Source organism: Triturus cristatus, chromosome 12, assembly GCF_964204655.1.
Source record: "Triturus cristatus chromosome 12, aTriCri1.1, whole genome shotgun sequence".
NCBI classification, from domain to species: domain Eukaryota; kingdom Metazoa; phylum Chordata; class Amphibia; order Caudata; family Salamandridae; genus Triturus; species Triturus cristatus.
The window spans coordinates 629,883,346-629,896,597 of NC_140595.1; positions in this window are offsets into that span (position 1 = coordinate 629,883,346).

A 13,252-nucleotide genomic window follows, 5' to 3' on the forward strand; every position below is an offset into this window, starting at 1 on the left:
TTCTTTCCAGTTGTGCACCATCCCTCCAACCACTCCCATGCCTCTTCCAGGATTGCAAAGTGCCATGACTTTCCTTCTGCTATTACCCTTAGTCTCGCTGGGAAGAGCATCATGTATTTGAGATCTCTGGATCTCGGTTCTTTTTTAACCAGGTCAAAACTCCTTCTTTGTCTCTGCACTTGAAACGTAAAGTCCAGGAAAAACCTAATAACCAAGTTCTCATATGGGAGATCTCCCTTTTCTCTAGCGGTTTAGAGTATCGCATCCCATGTCCCAGTGATTGAATATTCTGGCGATTATGGTCCGCGGTGGGTTTCCTGGCCTTGGAGGCGGCGCTGGCACTCTATGAGCTCTTTCTATTGAAAAGAACTTTGATAGACGCGGGGGCTGCAGCTTGTTAAGGATAAAGTCCTCCAGGAACAGGTCCACACTTCGCCCTTCTGCTCCTTCTGGTACACCCACTACCCTTATGTTGTTTCTTCTTGCTCTCCCTGTCTGGTCTTCTAGCCGAGCTGCAATTAGCGTTGCCTGTTGCGTGAGGGAGAAAACCTGCTCTTCTAGCCATTTCGTTTTGGACTGAAGTTAGTTAATGTTAGTCTCTGCAGTGTCCACCTTTTCATTTAATTTGGATAGGACTGCTCTTCTTAAGGTGACCTCCATAGAAACAGAGTCAATCGTGGGTCCCAGGGAGCCTTTGACGTCCCTTATCGCCGCCATGAATGCGGTCAGAGATGGCTCCTCTGTCTCATCTTCTTCTCATGTCGTGGGATGTCTTGTAACGGCATAGTTATCCATTTTATTGGACTGGATTGGGCCTGGCCCTTTGGGCTTTCCCATTTTCTCTAAGGTTACCACACATCTGTGATGCCGATGTTGATGAGCCCCGGGATCTGGAGCCTTTTCCCACTACCAGCTTCCCGTGCCCCTCGTGTGGGTTCTATTGAGTATCAGACTATCTGGCTTAATGTGTTCCACCGGGAAGTAGGGTACTCTCGTTGGGCTTCTTCCCTTGGGACTATATCTTGGGGTGGTAATTACTTGTCACTCTTATCTTATGCCTAATATACCAAAGTGCCCCTTTCGATAGCCTCCTATTGCCTGCACCCCCTCCTTCTTCCTCCCTGTGGCCTTTTGGATGTCATAGGAAACACGCTGGCTTGATGGAGCAGGGTTTTTACTTTAAACCCGAATATCTGTTTCATTTTTCGTATGATTTTATTAAAAGTACTACTGATTAATTAATAACTACTAAAGATTTGTCGAGTCTGGTCTAATCAACCTTATTAACAGAAGAATTACACGTGGGAATGCTATTGCATGACTAAAATAATAAGTGAACTAAGTTGGTGAGCAAATCGACTGAATAAATGTTGCTTATGTGATGTTATTGTGTTTTGCGCTTATAATTAATATGCATTAATGGCTTTTGATGTCGCAAATGGCTAGATAAATACATACACATAAGAGTATTAGCAAGGGAATAACACTGTATAATCATTTCCGTGCAGTAATTTTGTTTTGTGTTTCATTTTACTTAAGTTGACCAATGTGGCCTACTGAAACATGGCTACCACCCGCAGCCTGCATTCGAGTTGATGGAAAATTTGCAAGGAGGCTTCGCGCTGACTGCGACCTTGCCCTCCTGGTGAACTGAAAAGCCATGATCATGACGACAAATCCGGGAGAGATGCCAAATGCCCCTGAACGTGAAGATTGTTGCAACATCCAAAAACTGACTTGTTGAACTTATAGTGGTCCCACAAATGGGATACAATTTACCCTAAAGAGACATCCGTAGAAGTAACAAATTAGTTATGGACTCCTTATTTCTATTCATTATTTGAGATGATCAATGTGTGAGAAAAACTACTACTGTATCTCAGTATCCAAGACGACATGATTTCCGCCATTCGACTGTTTTGTAAGATATGATTGCAACATTATGGAATGTAAATTTAGTATAAATATTTGTAGACTAGAGAGGTCTAGTGCCACTTCTTCCCGAACTGATGATCAGAGGTCCTGATGCTGACGAAGAGGACGGTGACTCAACATGACGGCTAGAAACTTTAATTATTTTGCTAAGGACCGGTTCTTACTTAGAAAACGTCTTTTAGCCAGAATAGGTAAATATGAAAGAAATGATCTTGCATTTAATTTGGCTTTTCATATAATTTTAGATAAACAATATTCTGTTTGAATTACTGTGTCGGGTGGTTATTTTATTGTCATGTTATTGAATTTATTTGCGTGTCAAAAATGTTTTCACCAGATCTATAGCAACTAGTTGATGCCATTTACCTCAGAGTATATGCAGATTGGTTAGGTATCTTATAAAAGTGTTTCCCCTTATACATGGCACGGATAGAGTGGTAGGATGAATGTTGGTGTAATGGGCCCCACCAGCGTGTGATGTGTGTGTGAGCGTATGACTGTGAAATCACTCCATCCGTGGAAGTCGAGGGGATTCGGAAGCTCCGATCTGCACCAGTTTCTTGGTAGCAGAATGATGGTTAACTATTGTCTTGATCTGGTGAATTGGCGTGTATATAAGCTTATTGATTATTGATTGATATCGATGTTTGTACTAACACTGTATGTTGAAGTCGTATTGAGTTTTATGTAGTGTGTACGGCTTCTGGGACGTAGGAAGTCGGTGACAGTTCCGTAGTAGGGCAGAGGGAGTGCTGCTCTCGGAAGAGGCGGGATTGTTAGCCCTGTATGAAGACAGGGGAAAACGTGTGACAATTGAAGTTGCACGTCGCATTGTCTGGGTTCGATGAGGTTAGCATCGCCGTGTGTTGCCATTAGAAACGTATTTTCTGTGTGAGAGAAGGGTATATGATAGCGAAGGTTATCTGTGAAGTTCTGGTCTTAGGTATCAGGGATCCTTATGGCATTCCGTTAACGCTTATCACTAGGAAGGTAATAGGTATTCCCTGAGCTTGTTAGAAGGACAGAGCAGAGGTAAGCGCTGCTTTGTTAACGTGTGATATAATTCTGTAGTAGGACAGACTGTTCGCTGTTCTCGGGAAAGACAGAATTCTGTGTGACTGTACTACATTTTCTGGTGTGAAAGTGCGTGAATGAGAAGACATTCTGGTTAATTGTGAAACTCTTAGGAGCATTCCGGAGAAAACAGTTAATTGGTGCTTGTTAGAAGGGTAGAGTAGAGGGATGTGCTACTTTATCAACGGAAGTAACGATTCCGTAGTAGGGCAGAGGTAAGCGCTGCTCTCGGGAAAGGCGGAATTCTCGTGGGAAAGGTCTTTTGCTGTTCTGTGGCTAGCGAAGCAGACAATGGAGATGTTTGTATGTTGTAACTAACAGACTCGTAGAAGTTGAAACAAAGTCTACTGAGTAGTTTTGTAAAGGAGGGGTAGACGAGAGAGACAGGAGACAGGAGCAGAAGCTGCTGCAGCGACTGCTGACGTCAGGAAGACCGCGCTGTGATTGGACAGTGGGTTAGAACGGTGGAAGCACGGTGATTGGTGTGCTAGTGTACGCCGCGCAAGGATTGGGAGACATACAGGGTGACGTAGACGCTCCAGGATTGGTGCGTTGGTGGGAGTCGCGCTGGGATTCGTGGACTGAGTTAGTGACGTAGACGCTCCAGGATTGGTGCGTTAGTGTGAGTCGCGCTGCAATTGGACAGGAGATCGCACAGTTGTAGAAAGACAAAAGGGTTGTGGAAAATAAGAAAATGTATTACCACGCTGAGGAAAAGAAAAAGAAATCCTTGTTTAGTAAAGTTAAGAACTGGTTTGACAAGGATAAGGATATTGTGACTAGGGAAGGACAGTTACTTCCTCCGCTAAGAACCCCCGCATCCTTCATGGTTGCGAAGTATGGGTATCCTACCTGTATTTGGTTGGACAACTGGGTGAAGTATACAAAAGAAGATGGAGTTTTAGCTTTCCCAGAGCATGGTTCATTTAATCTGGCCATAATGAGGAACTTATGGGAGAGGATGATGGGCCTAGAGCCTCGGCCTAGGCCAACGCAGTTTGAGGCATTGACTGAATGGGAAGATGAAGTGCATGAGCGAGAAAAGCAGAGGAGTGGAGGAAATTACAGGTATATGTTTGGGCGAAAGTATGATCGCGAAACTCATCATGATCGGATGAGAAGATGGCGAGATGCCAGCATGACTGAGGGATTATATCCTGTGAGAACTGCAGAGGAGACAGAAGGGAGAAAGTGTACAGAAAAAGAACATAATGTAGAAACAAGGAGGTATGGGGCGAATGAGTCTAATGACGATGTCTTAGATGACATGTTCTACAAAAGACCACCCCCGTATAGACGAGAACCAGAGGTAGGAACAGCAGTTACCCCAATGAGAGACACCCTGCGGATTATAAAGACAGAAGTTATGACCCCTGAGTTGAAAGGCAGTAGTTCTCTTGCGGAAAGAGAGAGAGAGAGAGAAAGAGAGAGGGAAAGAGAGAGAGAAAAGGAAAGAGAAAGGGAGAATGAAATTGAGGATGAAAAGACCAGAGAATTAGCAAGGACCACATTTGAATTGACAGAGAAAATCAGAGAGCTGACTAAAAATCTTGAAGCAGTTACGGTGCCTGTAACAATCGGTCCGGTTATGCCGATTTTCGACAAGCAGAGGACTGGCGAAGGTGGTTTGACAGTTCCATATGTAGGCAATAGATTGATTGTTCCTCCAGAACAGGCAGAAATGAGAACGGGAGAAAATCAGTGGAGAACAGGAGAAAATCAGTGGAGACATACCATATGTAGAGGAGAGTTGAGTGTGCAGACTAACTCAGGTTTGAACTCTGGATGTGTGGAAGGGAACAGAGGATCGATCTTAGAGCCGCAAAGAGTGACAGAACCAGGGGGTGCAGAAAAATCCATGGGAATAACTGCTGAAGATTTGAATGATTGGCTGAAAGCTTTGCAGAGGAAAGAAAAAGAATCCCAGGGAATTGATGTAGCTAGGCTACGTATGGAAATGGAGGAGCTGATTGTAGGAACAATCCCTACAGAAACGCTGAAAAATTATCAGGAAGGGGAGATTCTATTCCTGTGTAAGAGTATCACATGGAGAGCAAAGAACATACATGACAGATTGAAAGGAATAGCCAGTGAAATGGGGATCAATATGGACAAGGTAAAAGCTTTACAAAAGCCTTACCGAGTGGATTTTACAGATAAAGACATTGAGAATCTGAATAATGCAGGCCGAACAGGACAGATTAAGGAGATGATTGCCTTGCTGAGAAAATGGGGAGATGTGGAAAGATGGAAAGATAGATGGTATAGGAAGCGAGAGGATGCAGCAGACAGAACTTACTCAACATTCCCCCTGAAAGAAAAAGAGAAAGCAGTGACAGCTTATCCCATGAGGGAGATTCCAGGAGGAGGGTACGTACATGTCCCATGGACCAGACAAGATATTTTGTCATTTACAAATGATTTCCCTCGACTAAGAGAGAAGCCCGTCGAGTGGTATAGACAGGTTGACAGGTTTGTGAAGTTGTCAAAAGTGCTGTTGTTCGACCTGAATAGTCTGTTTGATATAATTGTACCAGCAGACCTGTGGGCCGAATGTAAGATAGTCATAGACTGGCCCACTAAAGAATATCCGAGAGATCCAAAGACAGGAGCTCCAGATCCGGAAGTTATGAAAAAGTATGAGCAGGTTATGGCTTTCCTGAAAAATAAGATACCCCTCAAGGAAACAGACTGGGTTAAAATAGATCGAACACATCAGGAAGTGAAAGAATCAGTCCATGCTTACTATGAAAGATTAATACTGGATTTCAAACAGTTCAGTGGAGAGGAACATCTGGGTGACAAGGATCTGAGCCATTTTGTATATAGATTTGTGTATGGCTTGTGACCTGAAATCAGTGAAATGATAAGGCAGCATACCGTAGACTGGCAGAGCAAAAAGATTGATGAGATCCTGAGACATGCAAAATACTTCAGTGATGAAATTGAGGCAAAGCAAAGGAAACTGAAGGAAAAGGCAATGTGGGCACAGGTAAAAGTTGCAGAAAGACAGGAAGCTCAGTTGGTTGAACAAGCAAATAAACCAGGAAATAAACCCAGATTTGGCCCAGGAAAAGGGAAAGGCAATATTGAAGAAGCAAAGAAAAGGTTTCCCTGCCACAACTGTGGAAAATTAGGGCACTGGAAATTCGAGTGTAAGAATCCACCGTCTACTAATGATGACAATCCATCATTGAATTCACAGGTGCAGAGTGAGGGGTGTGGTCAGCATCAGCAACAGCAGAAGGCTGTTAAGCAGCAGAATCAGGTGCCAAAACCACCCTTGCCACAAAGAAGAGGACCCCAGAAGTACAGCCAAGAATCGGGGTTCTACGATGAAGAGCAGGTAAACAAGCCAAAACGCGCAAGCGCTGTGTCACAATATTGGCTAAGGAATGAGGGAAGTGATTCTGAGGGAGAATTCTGACGGTGCCGAAGAGAGGAGGAAGAGTGCGTACTTGGCGCAACTCTAGAAATAGACCAGGCAGGACCATTTGTAGATGCAAAAATCAATGGTGAAAGTGTTACTTTTCTAGTTGACACAGGAGCTACGAGATCAACTGTCAGGTCAGCTGATATAAAGAATCTTCCTCTCTCGGATGAAGCAATCCAAGTAGTTGGTGTGTCAAACACACAGATAAAAACTCATCTTACTGAACCAGTAAGGGTTAGAATAGGGAAATTCTCAGACATGCACCGATTTGTGGTGTGTGACACTAGTCCTGTGAACTTGCTAGGCAGGGATCTGCTGTGCAAGATGAATTGCACTATTTTCTGTACTCCAGATGGAATAACCTTTGAAACACCAGATGAGGATGTCTTATACAGAATGACCATGGATAACAAGGAATGTGAGGCTATGGGAACATATGCTGTGTTTAATCCAGATGCATTACCCCCAGAATTAAAACAGACAGTAAAAGCAGCAGTTTGGGATTTTACTGGAGAAGATGTGGGCCTGATGAGAAATGTAGATCCAGTAAAAATTACTGTAAAAGAGGGAGTGGTTTACCCAAACATTCCACAATACAGACTGACACCTGAAATAATTGAAGGAATACACCCATAATTGAGAAAATGATCCAGCAGGGGGTGTTAAGGGAAATATTGAGCAGCCCATGTAATTCACCAATAATGGGACTGAAGAAACCCAATGGAAAGTTCAGAATAGTACAGGATTTGAGAAACATTAACAAAATTGTTGTGTCTTGCTGTCCCATTGTGCCAAATCCATCAGTGATTTTGTATCAGATTCCCCATGATGCAGAATGGTATACAGTAATTGATTTGTGCCATGCTTTCTTTTCAATCCCGTTGCATCATGACAGCCAGCCGATTTTCTCATTTAGATTTGGAGAGCGAATTTTGGCATGGTGCCGAATTCCACAAGGGTATACAGAGAGCCCTTCGATAATTAATCAATTGTTGAAGAAATCTCTGGAGAGTTTAACAATGCCTGAAAATTTAGTTTTGGTCCAATACATTGATGACCTGCTTGTGGCATCAAAAACACGTGAAGCCTGTGAAGTAGACACCATTGCTTTACTGAATCACTTGGCAGATGGAGGATTAAAGGTATCTCCAGCCAAATTGCAATTCTGCAAAAAAGAAGTCCAGTATTTGGGACATAATATTGAGAAAGGCCTGAGGAAAGTGACCATTGACAGGATTAAAATCATCAGAGGGATGAGAGCCCCAATGACGCAAAGAGAAGTAAGAATGTTCCTGGGAATGGTTGGTTACTGTCGTCAGTGGATAAGTAACTTTTCCCTAATTGCTAAGCCATTGATTAAATTGACAAAAAGCGAGGTGAAAGACCCATTGGAATTAAACCCAGAAGAAATGGCAGCATTTAAAGAGTTAAAGAACAGGCTATGTGAAGCTCCTGCTCTAGGAATGCCAGATTACGAAAAAGAATTTGAGCTGTACTGTAGTGAGAGAAATGGATGTGCACTTTCAGTGTTAATCCAGAAACATGGACGTCTGAGAAGGCCAATTACATACTTCTCATCAACACTTGACCCAGTAGCTGTGGGTTTACCAGGTTGCCTGAAAGCAGTAGCTGCTACATGCAGAAGTCTGGAACAAAGTGAGGGAATCATAATGGGATATCCTGTACGGGTATTCGTACCTCATGATGTGGCAATCCTTTTAACAAGGAGCCGGACACAGTTCATGTCTCATAGTCGGCTGACTAAATATGAGAAAGTCATTCTTGGTGCAACAAATGTGAGCCTTGAGAGATGTGTGAATGTGAATCCCGCGACACTGTTGCCTGATGCTGAATGTGTGGGAGTGAGGAATGAAGTTGATCATGACTGCCTGGATGTGCTTGATTACTGTACAAAACCAAGACCAGACATAAGAGATCTGCCATTACCTGAGAGTGATCATGTGTTGTTTGTGGATGGATCTTGCTTGAGAACGGATGAAGAAACACTGAGTGCTGCATATGCTGTGTGTACAGTTTCAAGAGTTGTGGAAGCATCACCTTTGAAAGGAGTTAAATCCGCTCAGGTGGCAGAATTGGTGGCACTAACGAAAGCTTGCAAGATTGGAAGAAATGTGAGAGTGACTGTGATGACTGACAGCCAGTATGGCTTCGGAGTTGTCCATGATTTTGGCCAGCTATGGCTACAAAGAGGTTTCCTGACCTCAAGTGGAACTCCCATAAAGAATGCTGAAGTGGTTGGAAAATTGCTAGAGGCGATACAGCTGCCTAAAGAACTAGCAGTTGTAAAATGTGCTGCTCATGGTCAAGGTGATGATTTAGTCACCGTTGGGAACAAATTTGCCAATGACACAGCACAATACTGTGCAAGGAATAATCATTCCATTAATCGGAGTAAAGAAAGAGAAATGTCTTCTTGTTCCTTAATGTTTACTAATGCGGTGGGAACATGGGAGGAAGTGAAGCAGTTGCAGGATGAGGCAGGAGATGAGGAAATGAAAGATTGGGTGAAAGCAGGTTGTGCACCAATGGAAAAAGACCATGTGTGGGTCTATAGGGATGGAAGACCAGTCATGCCAAATAGCATGCTATCAACAATGGCAAGGATGTATCATGGCCAAGGACACCTGTGGAGGGATGCTATGATAAGGGCCTTTAAGCAGACCTGGTATAGTCCGAAATTCAGGCTGATAGCAGAGAGTCTTTGTCAGAGATGTCTGATATGTCAGCAGTTCAATCCTGGAAAGAAAACAGTGGTGAGCCTAGGAACAATAGGCAGGGAGGGAGGACCCTTCACAAGAATGCAGATAGACTTCATTGAAATGCCCCAAGTCAACAGATTGAGGTATGTCCTGGTGGTGGTCTGTTTGTTCTCCAGGTGGGTGGAGGCATATCCAACAAGAAGAAATGATGGGATAACAGTGGCCAAGCTACTGTTAAGAGAGTTTATCCCAAGGTACGGGTTCCCAGTGATCATTGAATCAGACAGAGGAGGACATTTTTATAATGAAATCATGGGTTTGATCTGTGAAGCATTGAGTGTACAGCAGAAGCTACATTGTGCTTACCGACCAGAGGCTTCTGGTGTGGTTGAACAAATAAATGGTACCATCAAAAACAGAATTGGAAAAATGTGCCTGGCCACAGGAATGAAATGGTCTGATGTCTTGCCTCTAGTCCTGATGACAATTAGGTCTACTCCAGACAGAACAACAGGTTTGAGTCCACATGAAATTATCATGGGACGTGCTATGAGACATGCCTTTGTACCAGTCAACAAGCTGATGACTATAACTGATGACATGATTTTGGATTACTGTAAGGGCCTGGCTGACGCAGTTCATTCTGTGTTTCACCAGGTTGGAGAAGACGCCACCACACTTGAAAAGAAACCAGCCCATGATCAGAGCCCAAGGGACTGGGTAAGAATAAAAGTCCACAGAAGAAGAAATTGCCTGGTTCCAAGGTGGGGAAGGCCAAGACAAGTCATTCTGACCACCACGACTGCTGTGAAGTGTGCTGGAGTGAAAAATTGGATACATGCAAGTCACACACTGAGAGTTCCAAATCCAAGAGACAGCACTGGAAAAGAATACTTTGAAGAATCAGATTCCAGTGATGATGCAGACAGTGAGGCAGTAAGAAGGAAAAAGAATCCTGAAAGGGGGGAAAGTGAGTCAAGAGAAATTTTCATCCCACCAGAAGAGGTTCTGAAAAGAACAGTGCAAACCGCAAAGGCGAGTTCAGATTCTGAAGAAGTACCTGAGGTTTCAACTAACAGTGACCAACACAAAAAGAAAGAAAGAAAAGAAAAGAACATTCCAACAGAAGTGACACCTGAATCAAATGAGGAAATTGGACAAGTTCCACCTGAGATAATTCTTGAAGAAGAAGGGACAGAAAAAGAAAGAGAGGGACAGATTGCGGAAAAACCCCGAGGAGGTGTAGGGAACATCGACAACAAGCTAGGTGAAGGGACAAGTAGACAGCAAGAAGATTGAGTGTCGGAGACCCGAGGAGGGACAGAAGTAGGGAAATCTCAATTGGTGGAAAAAGAGACTGTTGGAGAAAAAGAAGTTGTTGGAAAAGAGAAAACTGTTGATGAACAAGAGGCAACTGAGACAGAATCTGATGAAAGTGAAAATGAGACACATGGAGGACGAGTTCTGAGAAAGAGAACTTGGATTGGAGTAAGAAACAATAAAGAAGGAAGACAAAAGAGAAATGCTAAAGGAGATCTTTGGCCTAATAAGATAAAGAGACTGAGGTACCGACTGACACGAGTTAACTCTTCGAAAGCTGAACAAGTGAACGAAGTGTCAAGTCAAAACCCAACTAAAGAAGAAGAAACAAAGATATCGGAGAGAACTAAAAGAATCAGAAAACCAAACCAGAGGTTTAAGTCACCAGAATGGACGTATGTGGCACTGCCTGAACAAGGAGAAGAGGCAGACAGTCAAGGAAGTCCAGAGGAGGCTTTACTGAAAGTGGTTGATGAAGAAGAAGCTGTGGGAATCCTGAGAGTTATCTTGTCCGACATTGGAGAAGAGACGGATGTTCAGGACCTAATACAGTTTGATGATGATGAAGAAACAGTGAAAAGTGATGAAAATCCAAATTGAATAAATCCAAAGGAATCATTTGGAGAAGAAAAGAAAGAAAGTAATACTAAAACTAATAGATTGTAATAATCTGTTGGGTACTTGCTACCCTAAAGTTCGGTAGTGGAGTAGAAGAGGCTAAGTCAAAAGACACGGTCAAATTAGCAAGATGGCTGACACTAACAATAATCAAAGTAGATGTACTTTCCTGAAAAGATGGTGCAAGATGTGCTGCTGCTGTACAGGATTATTAATGCTGCTTTGGAGTGTGCTTGCTCTACTGATTTCTTTTAGAGTAACTATAGACACTTTAGAAGGACATACTGAGAACAGGACTAATATAGGGAAGAGTTCACAGAAGATAGTACCAACTAGAACTAGCAATGTACATATACATAAGGATAGGTCAATTAATGATTTTTCAAGCAATGTGTTTTCAAAATTGTTGTATGAATACGTAAAGACAATGGATGTAAGGGATTGCTATGTTTGCATGCAATTACCTGCCTCTGTTTCGGAAGGAGTGACTTATCATCATCTTCCGGCTACGTATGGAATTTCATGTAGTGTGTTGATTAGTATATTTTATCAGTTAGGGAAATTGGATTATAATATGTCTAATGTAGATAATATTCTTGGGCAACTGCCTATGAATAAAGAACTGAATCCTGCAAAGGAAGCTAACACTTTAGGTGAGATTTTTTTAGAAACTAGAGAGTTAACATTAGAATATGTTTTTAGAAATAATTTAACTTGCAGTTTGAAAGAGGAAGAGAAAGCTTTCCTAGACATGTTTGAGAGAAGAAGGTTGAACATGCACAAGAAAGCAGAAGGGCATAAAATGAGGGAAACAGTATGGGATATTGAGAAAGAAAAAGAATTGAAAAATGGAGCCAGCCCAACTATGGCTATAGATGCACCACAGAAAGGCAAACTATGCATTACCAGGAAGAGATCCCAGTATGATTATTATTTCATAGGGACAAGTGAGTGCCATGATACATACTTTATTGCAACTGGATGGGGATTTAGAGGAGGAGAAGATCCAGTTTTTCCGGGAGTGTATTATATTTGTGGGAACAAGGCTTATTACAGGTTGCCTGACCATTGGTTTGGCACATGTTATGTTGGCCTGGTCTTTCCAAAGATTTTTCACATGGATAGAGTAGACATTGCTGAACAAACTAATCCAATAACACGCTATAGAAGAGAAACATGGACAGAAATTGTAGGCGATATTTTTGGAGCTTTAATACCAGCAGTGGGAATTTCATTGAATGCATTTGGCATTCGGAAGCTATCAACAGTGGTGGATGGCTTGTCAACAAGCACAGCTGGGGGCTTTCTTTTGGTAAATACTGAAATGGTTGCTTTACGCGCTATGGCGATGCAAAATCGACTTGCCCTCGACATTCTTTTGGCAAAAGAGGGTGGAGTCTGTGGAATGCTGAAAGTTCAACATTGTTGCACTTACATTCCTGACGAAAGCAAAGATCTAAAAGCTTATATCAAAAATATTACTGATTTGCATGAAGAATTAGTACCACTGGAAGCTGAAAGTATCTGGACTAAAATGGCTAATAAGATGATTGATATTGAGAATTTTGTAGCTAAAATAGGCAGTACCATTTTTGGTAAGATATTATTCCCATTAACATGTGTAATTGTTACATTATTGATTCTTAGATTAGGGTGCATGTGTTGTAGATACCAGAAAGAGATCCACAAGAAATAGAATTAGAAGAGCTAAGAGAAAGCATGTATATAGAAACTAAGAAAGAAGATGAGATGGAAACATGGGTTTGAAAAAAATAAACAAGAAGATATTTTGAATTTCTTCAAAAGGGGAAATTAAATTGATTTTTGGGGTTTTGATTTTTGTGGTGATAAGATATCACCAAAGGGGGGATTGATGGAGCAGGGTTTTTACTTTAAACCCGAATATCTGTTTCATTTTTCGTATGATTTTATTAAAAGTACTACTGATTAATTAATAACTACTAAAGATTTGTCGAGTCTGATCTAATCAACCTTATTAACAGAAGAATTACACGTGGGAATGCTATTGCATGGCTAAAATAATAAGTGAACTAAGTTGGTGAGCAAATTGACTGAATAAATGTTGCTTATGTGATGTTATTGTGTTTTGCGCTCATAATTAATATGCATTAATGGCTTTTGATGTCGCAAA